The sequence below is a fragment of the Triturus cristatus genome, chromosome 8 (assembly GCF_964204655.1).
Source record: "Triturus cristatus chromosome 8, aTriCri1.1, whole genome shotgun sequence".
Classification (NCBI taxonomy): Eukaryota; Metazoa; Chordata; class Amphibia; order Caudata; family Salamandridae; genus Triturus; species Triturus cristatus.
This window is the reverse complement of record NC_140591.1, coordinates 1,505,063,038-1,505,083,865: the sequence shown is the minus strand read 5'-3', so window position 1 is coordinate 1,505,083,865 and position 20,828 is coordinate 1,505,063,038. Positions and strand designations below refer to the sequence as shown.

The 20,828-nt window shown below is 41.2% G+C and overlaps 1 protein-coding gene and 1 long non-coding RNA gene across 24 annotated transcripts in view; one reads left to right on the top strand and one right to left on the bottom strand.

Annotated features, from left to right (window-relative positions):
* LOC146806014 (uncharacterized) overlaps window positions 1–20,828 on the bottom strand; it is a 664,408-nt gene that overhangs the window by 41,416 nt on the left and 602,164 nt on the right. For all 5 annotated transcript variants that reach the window (XR_014967970.1, XR_014967974.1, XR_014967972.1 and 2 more), the window contains one exon: window positions 18,097–18,128. This is a non-coding gene — a long non-coding RNA (uncharacterized LOC146806014). The remainder of the gene's footprint in view (window positions 1–18,096; window positions 18,129–20,828) is intronic.
* The window catches only part of LOC146806015 (uncharacterized), a 141,052-nt gene that overhangs the window by 63,024 nt on the left and 57,200 nt on the right, over window positions 1–20,828 (top strand). The window lies entirely within an intron of this gene.

Below are 20,828 nucleotides of genomic sequence, written 5' to 3'. Positions count from 1 at the left end.
CGAGGGGACCCCTGAGTCCAGACCTCCTTGTACCATTTTACCGTACCTTAAATAAGTGCCTATAAAGATCACTGAACCTTATCCGTGTGTGATATCTGTCTGTGGGGGGGAAGTTACTTGTCTGTACGATCGCTGGAGACGGCTCTCCCCGGAGACCTCTCCTCCTGACCCCGGCCGACCCTCCCGGTCCATCTACCTTTTCTAACACTATGGTTTTCAAAATGGCCGTCTGAAATTTTGAGTTGGTGTATCAAAGGTTATATTAGGGTGTTAGAAGGTGTTCTAATTTATCACATGGATTATGTCATCAGTGATGTCATTTGAGATGTCATCAGTGATGACATCAGTGATGTCACTGACCGTGTCATGAATGATGCAATATGTGGCATTATCAGCAGTGCATTGCGGGCTCGCGAGTTATAGTTAGCAGAACTAAGCATAACAGAGGAATTTCTATGGTTTTGTACGAGTGAAATGGCCAGCTAACTATAACACCCCTGAAACATATGTTTTTTTCTGTGAATTGCTAAAGTTTTTTAAATTATAATTTCTAACTATAACGTCTCTGAAAACCTATGGTTTTTTTAGTGAATTTCAAAGCTTTCTTAAATGCTCATTTCTATGTATACCGTCTCTGAAACCTATGGTTTTTTTCAGTGAATTTCAAAGGTTTTTCAAATGATAATATTTAAGTGTGATAGTAGTTATGCCTATTTTTTTGTACTGATTTTCTACAGTTTTTTAACTGTTCATTTATAAATATTTTATTCATTAAATAACATTATATGTTTTTCTGAAAATTGCAAAAAAGGAAAAAAAATGATTTTAATATATTTATAATATTTTCTTAAAAAAAAAAAAGTCGCACACTCAAAGCGGTGGGTGCGCCGATTCTGGCCGTTTTCAGTTACATCATATACATTTAATATTAAGTGATGTGCGTGATTGGTATGCGACCAGTCCGCGACTCCTGCTCCCGCGCATTCATGACACATGCGCATTATGGTACAAGATGCTTGCGTGGTGGCGGGTCCCGCGTTATGTCATATACTTGCTGGGGTGCGCTGGGTGCGCAACTCCCGCAAAAAAACTGTTATTTTCCAAAATGATATGTATGTGTTTAAATATATATATTAGGGCAAGAGATTATCTAAGATAGTTTATAAAAATAGCATATTTGTACTTATAATAAATGTATAATATTTTTAAATATATAATAAGTCGGGTGCGTGCATCGTGAGTGCAGAGAACCAGGTCAGCAGAGGTGCTGTAGAGCCAGAGAAACCAGGTCAGCAGAGCTGCTCTAGATTCTAAGAAGCAGGTCAGCAGAGCTGCTCTAGAACTAGAGACCCAGGTCAGCAGAGCTGCTCAAGAGGCCGAGAACCAGGTCAGCAGAGCTGCTGTAGAGCCAGAGAAACCAGGTCAGCAGTGATGCTTTAGTGCCATAGAACCAGGTCAGCAGAGCTGCTCTAGAGGCAGAGAACTAGGTCAGCAGAACTGCTTTAGAGCCAGAGAACCAGGTCAGCAGAGCTCTTTAGAGGGAGAGAACCAGGTCAGCAGAGCTGCTTTAGAGCCAGAGAACCAGGTCAGCAGAGCCGTTGTAGAGCCAGAGAACAAGGTCAGCAGAACTGCTTTAGAGCCAGAGAACCAGGTCAACAGATCTGCTTTAGAGCCAGAGAAACAGGTCAGCAGAGCAGCTCTAGAGCAAGAGAACCAGGAAGCAGAGCTGCTTTAGAGCTTTAGAATCAGGCCTGCAGAGCTGCTTTAGAGCCAGAGAACCAGGTCAGCAGAGCTATTTAGAGGGAGAGGACCAGGAAGCAGAGCTGCTTTAGAGCCATAGAACCAGGTCAGCTGAGCTGCTTTAGAGCCAGAGAACCAGGTCAGCAGAGCTGCTCTAGAGGCAGAGAACCAGGTCAGTAGATCTGCTTTAGAGCAAGAGAACCAGGTCAGCAGAGCTGCTTTAGAGGGAGAGAACCAGGTCAGCAGGTCTGCTTTAGAGGCAAGGGACCAGTCTACATGTCAGAATTTTTTAATGAAATAGAAGAGGATTTGAGAAGTCAAAAGGTGCCCTAAGTTTTCTTTCTGCAGCATTAATCACAAATTCTATGGCAAAATGAATCCCCTCATTTTGTTCCTTTGCAAATTAAATGTTTTAAATGTTACCACTTTATTCCAATCAAGATAGCTTCAGGTGTGCCATACTTTTGTCATAAGTAAGACTGTTAGCGCTCTAGTTGTTATTTAGAACACTCTGGGACATTTTGTCATTGGGATATACTTGGGCTACATCTGGGTGATATTTGTGCTACATTTGTGCTCTTTTGTCTCTGGTGGCCATCTTGGGAAACTTATTTGTTATGAAGTTTCCTAATTTCCTCATTTACTACAGTCTCCTCAGTAGGAAATACTTTCAGTTTTTTACTTTGATTCCATCAAGAAGGCATTCAGATGTGTCACAAATTCAGAATGATAGCACTCTAGTTGCTCATTAGATCACTGTAGTAAAGCTATTGGTCACCAGGGAAGTCTCCTGCTGGTATTCAAAGTGCATGTTTCAGTCTGCATGTGAGAATGTTTTAATGAAATAGAAGAGGATTTGAGAAGTCACTCAAAATGTGCCCTAATTTTTCTTTCTGCAGCACTAATCATACTTTCTATGGCAAAATGAACCCCCTCATTTTGTTCCTTTTTAAATTAAATGTTTTAAGAGTAACCACTTTATTCCAATCAAGATGGCTTCAGTTGTGCCATACGTTTGTCATAAGTAGGAGAGAGTGCTCTAGTTGTTCTTTGGAACACTCTGGGAAGCTGCAGTAGAACACAAAGGAATCAACTGACAGTCTCTGCCCTTGTTGGATGTGCATGTTTGACTGAGAATGTCAGACTTCATTCTCACATGACCGAGAAAGATAATGTGAATTTACAGAAAAAATGCTCTCAGGTTAGCTTATAGATCACCTTCCAAACCTCTGTGGGAAAAGCATGAAAAAATATTTTTCTCTCAAACATGATTCATGATATCCCAGCAGAAGGCTTTTTCACATGGTAAAATCACCTTAGAACACACCACAATTCCTAAAATGAATATGGTACCATCAACAAATGATTTATAATGTAACTAAAGTCTTAAAACCTTCTATTAACTGCAATGCTTTTTAATGAGGTGCTATCATGTATATTGGTCCCAAGATGGCTGCCAACACTTCTTGGATGAAGTGCTGACAGCCAATCAGATCTCACGATGAGATGTGTGGTTAGACTCTGCCCAAATATATATGTGAGTTTTATTTTCTCAGGAACTACTGAATGGAGTTACACCATTTAAGCAAAAGGCACGACTCTGAACCAAGGTCTACCTTTCTGTCTAATTTGGTGTAATTCCTTTCAGCAGTTCGGGCTGTAGCTGTGACTAAAGGTCCCTATGGGGAAAACACGTTTTGGGACCCTCTTTTTTCTCGGCTCCCACTTGACGAATCACCCCAAAACTGTTCAGGATCGGAGCGGACCGGAGCGGGCCACGAGTTTTGAAAATTTCGCAAACATTCGTCAACCAGCGCCAAAGATATTCCAAATAGAATGTTGCGGATTTCCTATGGATAATAGGTCCTTACTATAACTACCTACTGGCGACAGCTAACTATAACTCTGCGCCCGCAATACACTGCTGATGATGTCACATATTACATCCTTCATGACATGGTCAGTGACATCACTGATGACATCACTGATGACATCTCAAATGACATGATGATGACATCATTCAGTGAATGTGGTTTTGTTTGTAATTTAAATATGTATTATATATATACCAATCAGATCTCACGATGAGATGTGTGGTTAGGCTCCGCCCAGATATATATGTGATTTTTATTTTTATTTTCTCAGGAACTACGGAACAGATTGACACCATTTAAGCAAAAGGCAGGAGTCTGAACTGAAGACTACCGCTTTGCCAAATTTGGTGTAGTTCCGTTCAACAGTTCGGGCTGTAGCTGTGACTAAAGGTCCTATGGGAAATTGCATGGGGAAAACATGTTTTGGGACCCCCCTTTTTTCTCGGCCCCCACTACACAAATCATCCCAAGACTTTTAGGATAGGAGCGGACCGGAGCTGGCCAAAAGTTTAGAAAATTTCGCAGAGATTCGTCAATCAGCGCCAAAGGAATAGAATGTTGCGGATTTACTATGGAAAATAGGTCCTAACTATAACTACCTACTGGCGACCGCCAGTAGGTTATATATATATATATGTGAACAAGGGCTCTTGTAGCCCGAAACGCTTCGTGCGTGGGTTGGAGATTTTAAAATAAAGAAACATCTTGCCTGAAATACTGCGGGGTCTGGTCTCCTTCTTCACCGCCTGGAGGCTGGAAGTTGCAGGAGTTGCAAAGTTTTTGATATATATATATATATATATATATTCACTGAAAAAAACATAGGTTTTAGGGAAAGTTATTGTTAGTTGGACATTTCACTCGTACAAAACCATAGAAATTCCCCCTTTATAGTTAGTTCAGCTAATTATAAACTCTCGCCCCCGCAATGCACTGCTGACGATGTCACATATTATATCACTCATGAAATGGTCAGTGACATCACTGATGACATCATCAATGTGATCAATTGATGCATCTTCTCTCAACCTAATATAACCTTTGCTACACCCACTCAAAATTGCAGACGACCATTCTCAAAACCATTGACACTCCAACACTAATAACTACATACCCACTCGTCTACACACACATCCACTCACTCATCCGTACAGTCACTCATACTTATATTTATTTAGTACAGGACTATCACATGCACTCATACACCTATATAGACACTCACACATCGCCACTCATCCATAGAGGTACTCACACATCTAGTCAGTGATGCAAATAAATAATCACACACCCATTTTCTCACCTACAGTTATGCACACCAGCTCACTTACACATACAAATACTAGCACATTCTTACGCTCTTATACAATCACTGCTACGAGCACACACTCATCCATACAGCCACTCTCACAATCACACACTCTCACTTATAGCCATTTAAATACTCTAACACACATATATTCTGCCTTTAGTTCCTCGCACATGTACCACTGAGATATACATTCACTCACTAACACACCCATACACACACTCACCCACCCATGCAGTCCATCCCAGATGCTCTCTTGGAACCATGCACCCAGTGAATCACTCACTTACACATCTATGCACAGAGTCACACACACCCCACCCACACAAACACTCAGGCACCCATACAGATACTCAGACAACCAATCAATAACTCATATAGACACTAATGTAGCTAATCACTAATCACAATCCCATGCAGCCGCTTACACACCAACAGACAGATGGATACAGACATTCACACAGTTTACTCACTAACCCATGCATTCAGAAAGATACGTTTAATCACTCATTTATAGACTCAGTCACAAACCTACTAAATCATACATTCAGACACTTATACACCCACCCCTTCTTCAATATGCCTTTCCCTATATATATTAAACATATTTAAACTTTACAGAAACACACACAGTCACTGGATGATGTCATCAGTGATGTCATCGTTGATGTCATTTGAGATGCCAAGGTGATGTTACTGACCACGTCATGAGTGATGTAATATGTGACGTCATCAGCAGTGCATTGCGGGGGCGCAAGTTATAGTTAGCTGAACTAACTATAACGGGGGAATTTCTATGGTTTTGTATGAGTGAAATGTCCAACTAACTATAACTTTCCCTAAAACCTATGGTTTTTTCAGCGACTTTCTAAGGTTTTTTAAATGCTAATTTTTATCTATAACTTTCTAAGTTTTTTTAACTATGCCTATAGAGGTTGGACATCTGAAGAAAGAAGAAAAAAAGCACAGAAAGAAGCAAAAGAAATGCAGATAGAGGCAACAGAAGTCCACAAAGACAAAGAAAATTGCAGGAGAAGCTAAACATGTCCAGAAAGAACCAACAGAGGAGCAGAAAGAGGCCTTGTTGCAAAATCATCCTGTACCCACAGCTTTTTCAGACGGATACTGGTGGTAACTGACTGACTAACCAGGCCTAGAGCCAGTGCTATGCTAAAAGACACTTAGAATACAGTGAAAACACTTACATACACTAGGGAACACTAAGCGTTGGATTACCCCTGTGATTAGCATGACCTCCTCTGTAAGTCCCTAGGACATAAAAGGGCAGGGGGATTAAAACTACCTCTTAAAACACACCAGGGGGGCTTTTGCACAGTGGTGAAGGGGGTATCCTGAGGTAACATGTGTGCAAACACGCCCTGTGGCGCGTTTAAAGTTGAGAAATTAAGTCCCCTTGATTCCTGCGGGTCCCTGGGGTCCAACTAGCCCACTAGGTACCTCCCGTAAGTGCTACAGAGCTGCATTGCACAGAGGTGTAAAAAGGGGCATGGCCTGGACCACCTCTCTGCAACGCAGGCCTGTGGTGCTTACTGCAGGTACCTGGTGGCCCAGCTGGCCTCCAGGGGCCCTCAGGATTGAAGGGGACTTAATTCCCCAACTTTAAACGTGCCACAGGGCGTGTTTGCACACGTCACCTCTGGCCCCGCCCCCTCCCTTTACCAATGTGCAGAGGCGCCCTGTGGCACATTTTAAGTTGGGGGATTAAGTCCCATTGAATCCTGAGAGTGCCTGGGTCCAACTAGCCCACCATGTACCTCCAGCAAGCACCACAGAGCTGCGTTGCAGAGAGGTGGCCCAGGCCATGCCCCTTTTTGCACCACTCTGCAACACAGCTCTATGGCGCTTACTGAAGGTAAGTGGTGGGCTAGTTGGCCACCAGGGACCCTCAGGACTCAAGGGGACTTAATCTCCCAATTTACAACGCACCAGGGGGTGCGTTTGCACAGTGGTGCAGGGAGGGGGCGTGGCCTGATGTCACAAGTCTACAAACCTGCCCTGTGGCACGTTTTAAGTTGGGGGATTAAGTTCCCTTGAATACTGAGAGTCCCTGGGTCCAACTAGCCCACCAGGTACCTCCAGTAAGTACCACAGAGCTGCATTGCAGAGAGGTGGTCCAAAGCCATGCCCCATTTTACACCTCTCTGCAATGCAACTCTGTGGCACTTACTGGACGTACCTGGTGGGTTAGTTGGCCGCCAGGCACCCTCAGGATTTGCCTCGGGGGTGGTGGTCCCCGGGGCTGCGGGGGGCTACGTGCCTCACCGCAAATCATTAACCAAGCCCCGGGGAGGTGGCGGTCCCTGAGGAAGTGTGAGGGGATTGGGGCCCCCCACACTTTTCTTTCTCTGCCCCTGGGACCTGGCCCACCCGGGGGCTAAATCTTAACGAAGCGCGGAAGCCCGCGCTTCATTTAAATAAAATGTTGGCTGAAATTCGCGCTCGCTGCGCGAATCGCACCGATTAAAAAAAAAAAAAAAGAAAATACCTTTTTGGTCCCTGGGGGTCCATGTGGGACCCCCTGAGCAGGCCAAGGGTTCAGGGTGTTTCTACCCAGCCCCCTTTTCTTGTTTTTCGCGTTTCTTTTTTTGTTTTCTTGTGACTCGGTTCTACCGAGGCATAAGATGGCTGCCAACACTTCCTGGTTTGGAGTGTTGACAGCCAATTTGCATGAAGCTCATGATCGGGGGGTGCACGGATCCTCCGCGGCCATAGATATCACTATCTTTATTTCTTAATTTCCCAAAAACTACTGAACGGATTTACCCCGTGTTTTAAAAGGTCGCTTTTTGAGCCAAGCTGTACCTTTTTGCCAAATTTGGTGTAATTCCGTTCAGCAGTTTTTGCTATAACCGTGTCTAAAGTTTCCTATGGGAAATTGAATTTTTGACCTCTCTTTTTTTAATTTCTCAGGAACTACTGAATGGATTTACACCATTTAAAAGAAAAGGTCTCTTTCTGAACCAAGGGCTACCTTTTAGCAAAATTTGGTGTAATTCCGTTCAGCAGTTCGGGCTGTAGCCTGTTCCAAAATTTCCTATGGGAAATAACATGGAGAAAATGAGTTTTGGGACCCCCCCTTTTTTCTCGGCCCCACTTGACGAATCACACCGACACTTTCAGGATAGGAGCTGACCAGAGCGCCCCACGAGTTTTAAAAATTCGTCATCCGGCGCGAAAGTTATTGGGAAAAGAATGTTACGATTTTCCGACAGTAACTAGGTCCTAACCGCCAGTAGGTAAAATATATATATATATATATATATATATATATATATATATATATATATATATATATATATATATACCACTCAACTTATGAGATAACACACTGTAACCCTGCAGGCCCAATACAAATGTCGTAAACAAAACAACTGTCATGGGAGCCTGATGAAGAAGTTACAGAGCAACAATAATGTGATAATACGATAATCGGACAAAGGTGGTAACATCGTCCTGTCACCCAGGTCCATGTATATGGAAGAAGTGTTGCAACATCTAAATGATCGACAATGCTACAGACGCAGTGACTGGCAAACTGTTAAATCAGCCTGGAATAATTTTAACATCAAACTATTGTCCTGGAAGAGTGCAGGATTATTAAGCAGTGATGAATTTAAGTTCTTAAAAACCAATCATCCAGTTATTTCTGTTTTCTACTTGATCCCAAAGGTGCATAAAAATCCAAAAACCTCCAGGAAGACCAATTATTTCTGCAAAGAACAGTATCATGGAGAATACTTCGCGTTACATCGATTTTTTTCTCCAGGAGCATGTCAAAAAGTTACCATCCTATTTACAGGACACGGGTGATTTCTTAAGGAAGATTGAATCAGTATCTTGGTAGGATGACTATTTTCTTGTTACCTTGGATGTCACTGCTCTGTACACCAGCACACATCATCTAGACATTGTCAGAGCAGTGGAATACTTCTTACGAACTAGACCTGTAAACATGCTGCAACATAACAGAATGTTAGTAGATATGATTCAAACCTGGCTACATCATAACTACTTTCTGTTTCAGAGTCAGGTGTTTCAGCAGATGCGAGGTGTGGCTATGGGGGCTTGCTTCTCCCCTAGATATGCTTGCTTGCATATGGGTTTATGGGAGGAGCAAGTCCTCAAAGTCCAGTTTGGTCACATCCTCAGAAACCACACTGTAGCATGGCATCGCTACATTGACGATTTATTTTTCATTTGGCATGGGTCAGAGTCATCAGCCAATTTGTTTATCAAGGACATCAATGAAAACAATCTCAACCTCGAATTTACAGGTCATGTGAGCAGAACATCTGTAAATTTTCTAGGCGTACAAGTGTATATCAGCAACAACAGTCTGGAGTCCCGGTTACATCGCAAAACAACAGCGGGTAATATGGGTCTACATGATACCAGTTACCATCCTGACTATCTGATACGCAGTATCCCCTATGGGGAGATGCTGCGCATCAGACGCATTTGCAGCATAGAGTCGGAATGTACAGAGGCACAGTTGTCAAGTAAGGAAAGGTTCCTCGCTTGGTAACACTAGGTTATGCTAATGATCAAGCTAGCTCTTAGGTGATGCCTACAGTAACCACAGAACCGCCCAGATTGATAACCACCTATAGTCGCCAACACAAACAACTGCGCATGATCTTTAATAAAAACTGTCCGGTTGTTCAGAATGAGTCTATCATTGGTCATCTCTTAACGAAAAATCCCGAGATAACGTTTCGTAGGGCATGGTCTATGAATGATATGCTTGTTAAAAGCAGTCCTGAAATCTGTACCAACAGTACCTAGTTGCAAACCACCAAAGGCTTTACTAAATGTGCTTCATGCAAAGCCTGTAAATTAGGTAGAAATAAAACATCCTACAAAATCCCTTTCAGTGATGTTCCTGTGCCCATATCTAAGAAACTGACATGCAAATCTGACTTTGCTGGAGTGTACGTGTGGCCTCCAATACGTTGGTAGTACCAAGTTGCAGGTTCACAAACGTATACTCCAGCACATGCGGGCCATCAATAACAACGATGCTGCCTATCTAGTCGCTAGGCACTTTAAAGAGACACATGGTAGTTGTCTAGAGTTTTTAAGCTATTTGGTGGTGGACATGGTCCCACAATTGCACCGTGGGGGTGACCGCGAGGCTCAACTTAGACAGCTTGAAACTAGGTATATTCTTGAGCTAGATACCAAAGCCCCAAACGGATTGAACTCGAGTGAAGATCTCTTTACATGTCTTTAAGTAGTAGCACAACAGTGTTCAATATTGGCAGGTTATGTAGTATCAGGTTTAAAGATTATATCCCTGTACATAATAATTAGACCATATATGAGAATTTGAGCTCTCACTGTGGTCTTAATACCTTTGTAGGTTCAAATTTTTTTATTTTTCACCACACTCCTCCCTTATTGCACTTTATGTCGGTGACCAGTTAGGGTAGATTAGACAATTATACAGTAAAAACTACATGTGGTTATTTTAGCAGGGGCAGTATTTTTCTTTAGGAGTGCATTTATGCACATACATGAAGTTAATACTATGAGTTCCCACAACATAAAAATAGGATTCTGTCCAAAATATTTATGATGTAATGAGTATTTCTATTTATTCATTATCGGATTCATTTTAAGGTAGTGCTTATTCCGCTTTCCTAAACAGTGATACTTGTATGTGGTGGTTATTGTGTCCTGCAACCACATGTGGGGTTCCATGGTACCGGTTCAATTCATTGGGTTCTCAGTGGACAGACTTGGCATTTAGTTAAAGCAGGCGGTTGCAATTTAACATTTTGTTTGGCAGATTGGTTAGACAGATTGTATGTAGATGTGGCTCACATGAGTTTGATCAAACAATTTGGAAATTTGCTATTGATGCCTTATTGTACCCTTACTTAACCAATCAAGTAGACAGACATTTCAGTCCAAACAGTTTTTAACTATTATGTTTTATAAACTGCTATCAGATTGACAACTCAACCATATGGTTCCGTTATGTCTGATAGTTCAGACAGATGTACTTTTAAAATGGCCTTGCTTATTTTGCACTTGCACAATTTGCACATCTATGAATTTTGCGCTATTACGGGGGTAGCCAATCAAGTAATACCCTGTATGTATTTCCATTATATGTCTTATGCCTGTCATACCATTAATGCTGATTGACCCATTTACGGCGAACATCACGTTTTTGCTAAATTTTTCACTAATTCAGATTTTGCACTATTGCTTTTGTTTGGCATTAATGAGCTCAGTCCATCTTACAGTTAAAATTCATTTTAAATGTATTTTGCCAGTCTTGAACAAGACCCCTGTATTGTAGTTTTAGTATTTTATGTTGTTATTTGGAACATGTCTTTTATGTCTATTGGCCTGCTGATCACCTGGTCCTCACTATTGCACTTTAAACTCATTGGCTTCCTGTACCAGCATCATGTGATCAAGGCCTTTCTGAGGCCGAAACGCGTCATGGCGGTGCACGACACACTCTTGGATTAAAATACGTTTGCACTGAATTTACTAGGTCCGCTTCGTCCTTTCTGAAAGTTTTGATGGTGTGACAAAGTTCCTGTATATATTATCTACTGGCGGTCGCCAGTAGATAGTTATAGTTAGGACCGTGTTTCCATAGGAAATTTGAAAATTCTATTTTGAATAACTTTGGCGCCGGTAGACGAATCCTCGTGAAATTTTCAAAACTAATGGGGCGCTCCGCTCAGCTCCTACCCTGAAAGTCTCGGCGTGATTCATCAAGCGGGGGCCGAGAAAAAAGGGGGGCCCCAAAATGCGTTTAATAGCATTTAAAAAAACGTACAAATTCACTTAAAAAACCATAGGTTTCACACACGTTATAGTTAGGAATTAGCATTTAAAAAACCTTGCAAATTCACTTAAAAAACCAAAGGTTTCACACATGTTATAGTTAGGTGGACATTTCACTCGTAAAAAACTAATGGCACATAAATATCTATAGGCGCGCACCGTGCGCGCACAAGCGTAATTCTGATTGGTGGATTCATGTCAGTCAACATTCGAAGCAATCGAAATCAGGAAGTGTCAGCCACCATTTTGTGTGTTTTGTGTGTGACAGTGAAAAAGAAAGGTGGAGAACGGGAAAAGGGGGCAGGGTAGAGATGTCCTGACACCCTAGCCTTTGTCAGGGGGTCCCTGAAGGACCCCGAAGGGTGAAAAAAACATTTTATTTTTTTTTCAAAAACTCGCGGGGTGCGCGCATGGTGCGCGCACGGCAGAAAAATATCATAAAAAAAATAGAAATAAAAATCAAGTCTAAGTGTTTAGATTTTAGGTGGCTCTAAAAAGAGCTGTTGTGTTAATTGAGGAACAGAGGAACAAAAAACAAAAAAATGAAAAAAATTAAGGGGTGGAGCATGTGTGCTGCTGTATCTTCGTCTCTATTAGGTTAATGCTGGTGTCACCATAAGAGAGAAGAGCATTGCGCAGATTGCACCGTATATGAACCCTCTTGAACAGATGGTGCATATCCAGAGGAAGAGAAGCAGGTGAAGCTGCGCCCAAAGATGAAGTGCTCGGCTGAGCTGCCGATGATGTGCTCGGCTGAGCTGCTGCGGATGTGCTCGGCTGAGCTGCTGGAGGGTTGTCTCTAGCAGCTCGAGCAGACTCCCGAGCAAAAGCCACAGGATGTACTCCTTTAACTAAGAGTATTTTTTTTTAGGATCTCCTCTTGATAAGACTCCACAAACAGTGCAGGTGACTTTAGGAGCATTCACTTTCTTCTGGCCCTCTGGATAAGTAAAACATTTCCAAATAAATGAGTCCTTCTGTTTCCTCTGCCTTGGTGGCACAAAGGTCTCCTCCTCACTCCCAGAAGATGAGTGCTGCTCTGCCATTTTCAAGTACTGGAGTACTGGAAAAGCTGCTCAGCTCCTTCTCCCAGGAAATCAGAAGAAATAATGAGGGGAGTGGGTGTGGTGTTGGAAGATTCTGGAACTGAAACTACTATGAACCAATGAAAAGTGTTGTTTCGTAATCACATGACTTGCCGTGCGCGCACGGTGCGTGCACGGAGTACGCGCGCATGCGCGTACGGAGCACACGCGCATGCGCGCATCGAGCACGCGTGCATGCGTACGGAGCACGCGCGCACGAAGTACGCGCGCACGGAGCACGCACGACGTACGCATGCGCACACGGAGCACGTATTTCAGTGAATATATATATGTATATATGTTTGTATGTATGTATGTATATATATATATATATATATATATATATATATATATATATATATATATATATATACATATTCACTGAAAAAACCATAGGTTTCAGGGACGTTATAGTTAAGTGGACATTTCACCATTTCACTCTTACAAAACCATAGAAATTCCACCATTATAGTTAGTTCAGCTAACTATAACTCGCACACTCGCAATGCACTGCTCATGACGTCACATATTACATCATTCATGACATGGCCAGTGACATCACTGATGACATCTCAAGTAACATTGCTGATGACATCATCCAGTGACTGTGTGTTTCTGTAAAGTTTAAATATGTAAAGTTTAAAATATGTTTTATATTTATGTATATATGCCAAGGTGTATTGAAGAATGAGAATGAGTGAGTGTATAAGTGTTTGAATGGATGGTTTAGTAAGTGCATGACTGTCTGTATAAGTGAGTAATTAAAAGAGTCTTAGTGAATTAATGAGTTAGTCACTAAACTATGTAAATGTCTGTATCAGTCTGTCAGTTGGTGTGTAAGCAGTTGCATGGGTTGGTGAGTAGCTAAATGAGTGTCTATATGGGTTATTGATTGGTTGTCTGAGTATCTGTATGGGTGCCACAGTGTCTATGTGGGTGGGTGGGGGTGTGTGACTCCATGCATGGATATATAAGTGGGTGATTCAGTCGGTGTATGGGTTGAAGAGTGCATCTGTGAAGGGCGGTATGGATGGGTGAGTGTATGTATGGTTGTTTAAGTGAGTGAATGGATGTCTCAGTGGTACATGTGTGAGTAACTACATATGTGAAAAGCAGTATATATGAGTGACGGAGTATAATAAATGAACTATATGTGAGAGTGAGTGATTGTGAGAGTGGCTGTATGGATGAGTGTGTGGTTGTATCAGTGATTGTATGAGAGAGTAAGTATGTGTTTGTGTCTGTATGAATAAGTGAGCTTGTTTTTTAATAACTGTATAGGTGCGTGAATGGATGTGTGATTTATCTTTTGCATGACTGACTAGGTGTGTGAGTAACGCTATGGATGAGTGGTGGTATGTGAGTGTCTGTATAGGTGTATGAGTACATATGATATTGCTGTTTTAATGAGTAACTGCGTGTATGAGTGACTGTATGGGTGAATGAGTGGATGTGTGTGAAGACCTAGGAATCAGTGAGTGGGTATGTAGTAACTGGTATTGGTGTGTCTATGGTTTCAAGAAATGGTAGTCTGTATTTTAGAGTATGTGTATCAAAGGTTATATTAGGGTGTGAGGAGGTGCTTCAGATAATCACATGGATGATGTCACCAGTGATGTCAACAGTGATGTCATTTGAGATGTCATCAATGATGTCATTGACCATGTCATGAATGATGTAATATGCGACTTCATGAGCAGTGCATTGCGGGTGCGCGAGTTATAGTTAGGTGAGCTAACTATAACGGTGGAATTTCTATGGTTTTGTAAGAGTGAAATGTCCAGCTAACTATAATGTCCCTGAAACCTATGTTTTTTTCAGTGAAAATATATATATATATATATATATATTATCTACTGGCGGTCGCCAGTAGAAAGTTATAGTTGGGACCTATTTTCCATAGGAAATCAACAACATTCTATTGGGAATATCTTTGGCGCCGGTAGACAAATCTTCGCGAACTTTTCCGAACTTTTGGCCAGCTCCGCTCCGCTCCTATTCTGAAAATTTCACGGTGATTCGTCAAGCGGGGGCCGAGATAAAAGAGGGGTCCCAAAATGCATTTTCCCCATGCATTTTCCCTAGGACCTGTTGACGCAGCTACAGCCCGAACTGCTGAACGGAATTACACCAAATTTGGCAAAGAGATAGTCCTCAGTTCAGACTTGTGCCTTTTGCTTAAATGGTGTAAATCCGTTCAGTAGTTCCTGAGAAAATTAGGGTAAAAAAGTTAGTGATATCTGGGTGGAGCCTAACCACACATCTCATCGTGAGATCTGATTGGCTGTCAGTACTTCATCCAAGAAGTGTTGGCAGCCATCGTGGGACCAATATACATGATAGCACCTCATTAAAAAGTATTGCAGTTAATAGAAGGTTTTAAGACTTTAGTTACATTATAAATCATTTGTTGATGGTACCATACTCATTTTATGAATTGTGGTGTGTTCTAAGGTGATTTTACCATGTGAAAAAGCCTTCTGCTGGGATATCATGAATCATGTTTGAGAGAAAACTATTTTCTCATGCTTTTCCCACAGAGGTTTAGAAGGTGATCTATAAGCTAAACCGAGAGCATATTTTCTGTAAATTCACATTATCTTTCTCAGTCATGTGAGAATGAAGTCTGACATTCTCAGTAAAACATGTTCATCCAACAAGGGCAGAGACTGTCAGTTGATTCCTTTAGGTTCTACTGCAGCTTCCCAGAGTGTTCTAAAGAACAACTAGAGCGCTAACAGTCCTACATATGACACACGTATGGCACACCTGAAGCCATCTTGATTGGAATAAAGTGGTAACTCTTAAAATATTTAATTTAAAAAGGAACAAAATGAGGGGGTTCATTTTGCCATAGAAAGTAGGATTAGTGCTGCAGAAAGAAAAATTAGGGCACATTTTGAGTGACTTCTCAAATCCCCTTCTATTTCATTAAAACATTCTTACATGCAGACTGAAACATGCACTTTCAATACCAGAAGCAGAATTCCCTGGTGAGCAGTATCTTTACTACAGTGATCTAATAAGCAACTAGAGTGCTAACATTCTGAATTTATGGCAAATGTGTGACAAATCTGAATGCCTTCTTGATGGAATCAAAGTAAAAAACTGAAAGTATTTCCTACTGAGGAGACTGTAGTAAATGAGGAAATTAGGAAACTTCATAACAAATAAGTCTCCCAAAATGGCCACCAGAGACAAAAGAGCCCAAATGTAGCACAAATATCACCCAGATGTAGCCCAAGTATAGCCCAATGACAGAATTTCCCAGAGTGTTCTAACGAACAACTAGAGCGCTAACAGTCTTACTTATGACAAAAATATGGCACACCTGAAGCCATCTTGATTGGAATACAGTGGTGACACTTAAAACATTTAATTTACAAAGGATCAAAATAAGGGGGTTCATTTTGCCATAGAAATTATGATTAGTGCTGCAGAAAGAAAAATAAGGGCACATTTTTACTTCTCAAATCCTCTTCTATTTCATAAACAAAATTCTGACATGCAGACTGAAACATGCACTTTGAATACCAGCAGCAGACATCCCTGGTGAGCAGTAGCTTTACTACAGTGATCTAATGAGCAACTAGAGTGCTAACATTCAGAATTTATGGCAAATGTGTGACACATCTGAATGTCTTCTTGATGGAACCAAAGTAAAAAACTGAGAGTATTTCCTACTGAGGAGACTGCAGTAAATGAGGAAATTAGGAAACTTCATAACAAATAAATCTCCCAAGATGGCCACCAGAGACAAAGGAGCCCAAATGTAGCCCAAATATCACCCAGATGTAGCCCAAGTATAGCCCAATGACAGAATGTCCCAGAGTGTTCTAACGAACAACTAGAGCGCTAACAGTCTTACTTATGAAAAAAGTATGGCACACCTGAAGCCATCTTGATTGGAATAAAGTGGTACCACTTAAAACATTTAATTTACAAAGGAACAAAATGAGGGGGTTCATTTTGCCATAGAAATTATGATTAGTGCTGCAGAAAGAAAAATAAGGGCACATTTTGACTTCTCAAATCCTCTTCTATTTCATAAACAAAATTCGGACATGCAGACTGAAACATACACTTTAAATACCAGCAGCAGACTTACCTGGTGAGCAGTAGCTTTACTACAGTGATCTAATGAGCAACTAGAGTGCTAACATTCAGAATTTATGGCAAATGTGTGACACATCTTAATGCCTTCTTGATGGAACCAAAGTAAAAAACTGAAAGTATTTCCTACTGAGGAGACTGCAGTAAATGAGGAAATTAGGAAACTTCATGACAAATAAATCTCCCAACATGGCCACCAGAGACAAAAGAGCCCAAATGTAAGCCAAATATCACCCAGATGTAGCCCAATTATAGCCCAATGACAGAATGTCCCAGAGTGTTCTTAAGAACAACTAGAGCGCTTACTGTCTTACTTATGACAAAAGTATGGCACACCTGAATCCATCTTGATTGGAATAAACTGGTAACACTTAAAACATTTAATTTAAAAAGGAACACAATCAGGGGGTTAATGTTTCCATAGAAATTATGATTAGTGCTGAAGAATGAAAAATTAGGGCACATTTTGAGTGACTTCTCAAATCCTCTTCTATTTCATTAAAAAAAATCTGATATGCAGACTGAAACATGCACTTTTAATAACAGCAGCAGACTTCTGTGGTGAGCAGTAGCTTTACTACAGTGATCTAATGAGCAACTAGAGTGCTAACATTCAGAATTTATGGCAAATGTGTGACACATCTGAATACCTTCTTGATGGAATCAAAGTAAAAAACTGAAAGCATTTCCTACCGAGGAGACTGCAGTAAATGAGGAAATTAGGAAACTTCATAACAAATAAATCTCCCAAGATGGCCACCAGAGACAAAAGAGCCCAAATGCAGCACAAATATCACACAGATGTAGCCCACTTGTAGCCCAATGACAGAAGTGTGCAAAACACTTATTTTTAGTGTATTTGCAGTTTTATATAGTGCAGACTTGTCAGGTATTGGAGTGCTTTACATGAGCATTGGTTACATCACACAAGATCAAATTCATTTTGGTTGTAGACATGGGGAGATTAAGTGATTTGACCAGAATCACAGAATGTTGAGCTGAAGCAGAAACTCCAACCTAGTTCCCCAGTTGCAAAGTCTGCAGCTCTGGAAGGAACGTGGATTTCCTCAGGACCACGCACAGATAACAATAACATTATGTGTAACTGCAGCACCCCTGTCTGAGCAGGTGTGAAACATTTCCCTACCTCTTCTTGGTTCAGGCAGTCTTCTTTTCAACCTGAAATACAGCTTTCCGTTAGTTTCATTTACAAACAGAGTTTGCTTTTATAAATGTAGAAGTAATAATAATCACTGTACAGTACAGACAATAATAAATCCACATGTTTCGCAAATGTACACCACACACATTCCTACATCAACAGTCACTCCATTACCAGTCCTTTTTTCCCAAATTATGCTGAGATGCATGAATGCTTCATGCATCATTTCATTGTGCATTACCTGAGAGGATGAGGTTTTACAAATATGTATTTGCAGTTTCTTATGCACTATATGACATAATGTGGACTGAGTCGCAGCCCTGTGTCTTATTAAGTAAAAACAATGGGTGTGTGATTGAGAGCTTTGCACTTAAGGCAGAATGCAGTGCCAGATTCTCACAGTACCTGTCAGTGAGTCCTAAAACCTTTCAGACTACATTCACCTCCAATTTTGGCCTACGTACAAATCACAGAGTGTTAAAAGATAGCCCAGCATGTCTGAACTCTTCGACAGCTCACTATGACTTGGGTAGCAGCACTCTAGTCAATCTTAGTGAATTCACCCCACTACGCCTCCAAAAGTTTTCAAGATCATCCAATCTATGAAATCCGGATCCCCCTACGACCCGTGCCCCCCCTCCATCCTCAAACAGATCCCTGTACCTATAGCTCCCTACCTGACCAACATCTTCAATGGGATGTTTGCTACAGGGATTTTTCCCACCATGTGGAAGAAGGCCTCTACCTTTCCACTTCTTAAGAAGCCCAATCTGGACCCAGAAAATCCAGTCAACTACCGTCCTATTTTCAGATTGCCCTTTCCAGCAAAGCTAATAAACACATTATAGATACTCAACTGATGCAATTTATCCAATCTAATCATCTATTGGATCTATTAACGAGGGGGTAATTGAGCCCATTGAGGCATCTGAATGGGTAAGCCCCATAGTTTTGGCCAGAAAACCCAACGGAAATATCAGAATGTGCATTGATTTGAGAGACTTGAATAACAATATCTGGATAGATCGTCACCCTCTTCCTCGTATTAATGAAATGTTAACAAGAGTAAAAGGAGGTACACACTTCAGCACGTTAGATTTATCCAATGCATACCATCAAGTGTTATTACATGAAGATTCGAGACATGTCACTTCGTTCATCACACCAGAGGGTGCTTTTCAATTGATTCGCATGCCATTTGGATTGGCATCGGCTTCGGCCGTATTTCAAAGAGTGATGCAATCTATTTTAGCAGGCCTAAAGAATGTTTTAGTGTTTTAAGATGACGTATTAGTATGGCGGTGCGATAAGATCAATCATGATAACATTTTAGAACAGGTACTCAAGAAACTCTCGATGGCTGGGCTCACCATTGCTTTAGAAAAATGTAAGTTTGGTGTAAGCGAGGTTGAGTATTTGGGCCACACATTGACATGCAATGGAGTTAAACCTAAACGGAGCTTAGTTGAAGCTATAGAGAGAGCATCTGCTCCTAGTGACAAAGACCAACTCAGGTCGTTTTTAGGTCTTGCTGAATTTTACTCAAAATTCGTACACCATTTCTACGAAAAAGTCCATGAATTAAGAAAATTGATGAAAAAAAATGCCAAATTCGAATGGTCTGAAGCATGTCAACAAAATTTTGAAGAAATTAAAACAGATATTTCCAAAGCTGTCACCTTAAAACCTTTTGATCCAGATGATAAAACCATAATTTCCACTGATGCCAGCAATCATGGTCTAGGTGCTGTACATATTCAAGTGCACAAAGGAAACGAAAGAGTAGTGGCCTACGCTTCCCGTACTTTAAAGGGTGCAGAACATACATACTCCACCATTGAAAAGGAAGCTTTGGCGTGCTGGTGGGGAATACAATACTTTCATACTTTTGTGTGGGGAACCAAATTTCAGTTACACACAGACCACAAACCTTTAGTGGACCTTTTTTCCACGGGGGCGGGCAAAGCTACATCTAGAATTGCTAAGTGGTTATATCGTCTTTAGGAATATACATTTGAGATCAAATATATTCCTGGTGCTAAAAACATATATGCGGATTGGTTACCATTAGATAATATACAAGACGAAGAAGATGATGAATGGATGGTAGCAGAGGTAAAATATGTTTGCAGTGCCATCAGTGAAGAGGATTGGAAGGAGGCTCTTGATAAAGATAATGTGTAGACCAAAATCAAGAGTGTTTTAAATCGAGAACAGGGATGGAGATTGCATGAAGAATTGGAGCCATTCAGGTTAACTTGGCCTGAATTAAATGTTGTAGATGAGTTACTTAGGAGAGGGAGTAGGTTGGTGGTACCTGTGACATTAAGAGAAAAATTATTAAACACCATGCATGAAGGACATGGTGGAATGTCCGCCATGAAAAGGAGAGTTAGGGAGGATTTTTGGTGGCCTGGGATGGACATACAAATCGAACGATATGTTTGTGACTGCATAGCATGTGCATGCAGTGACAAGACCCATTCATCTCAGGAAACCACCATTGTCCCGTCATCTATACCCAAAAGTCCTTGGGACAGGTTGGCCATTGACATCTGTGGACCTTTTGATGTTTTAAATGTGACTGAAAGATTTGCCATAGTGATGGTTGATTATTGTTCTAAGTGGACAGAGGTAGCATTTGTAAGAGAAGTTAAGTCTAATAGCATTATTTCATTTTGTGAGGACATATTCAGAAGGGAAGGTTGTCCTGCTGA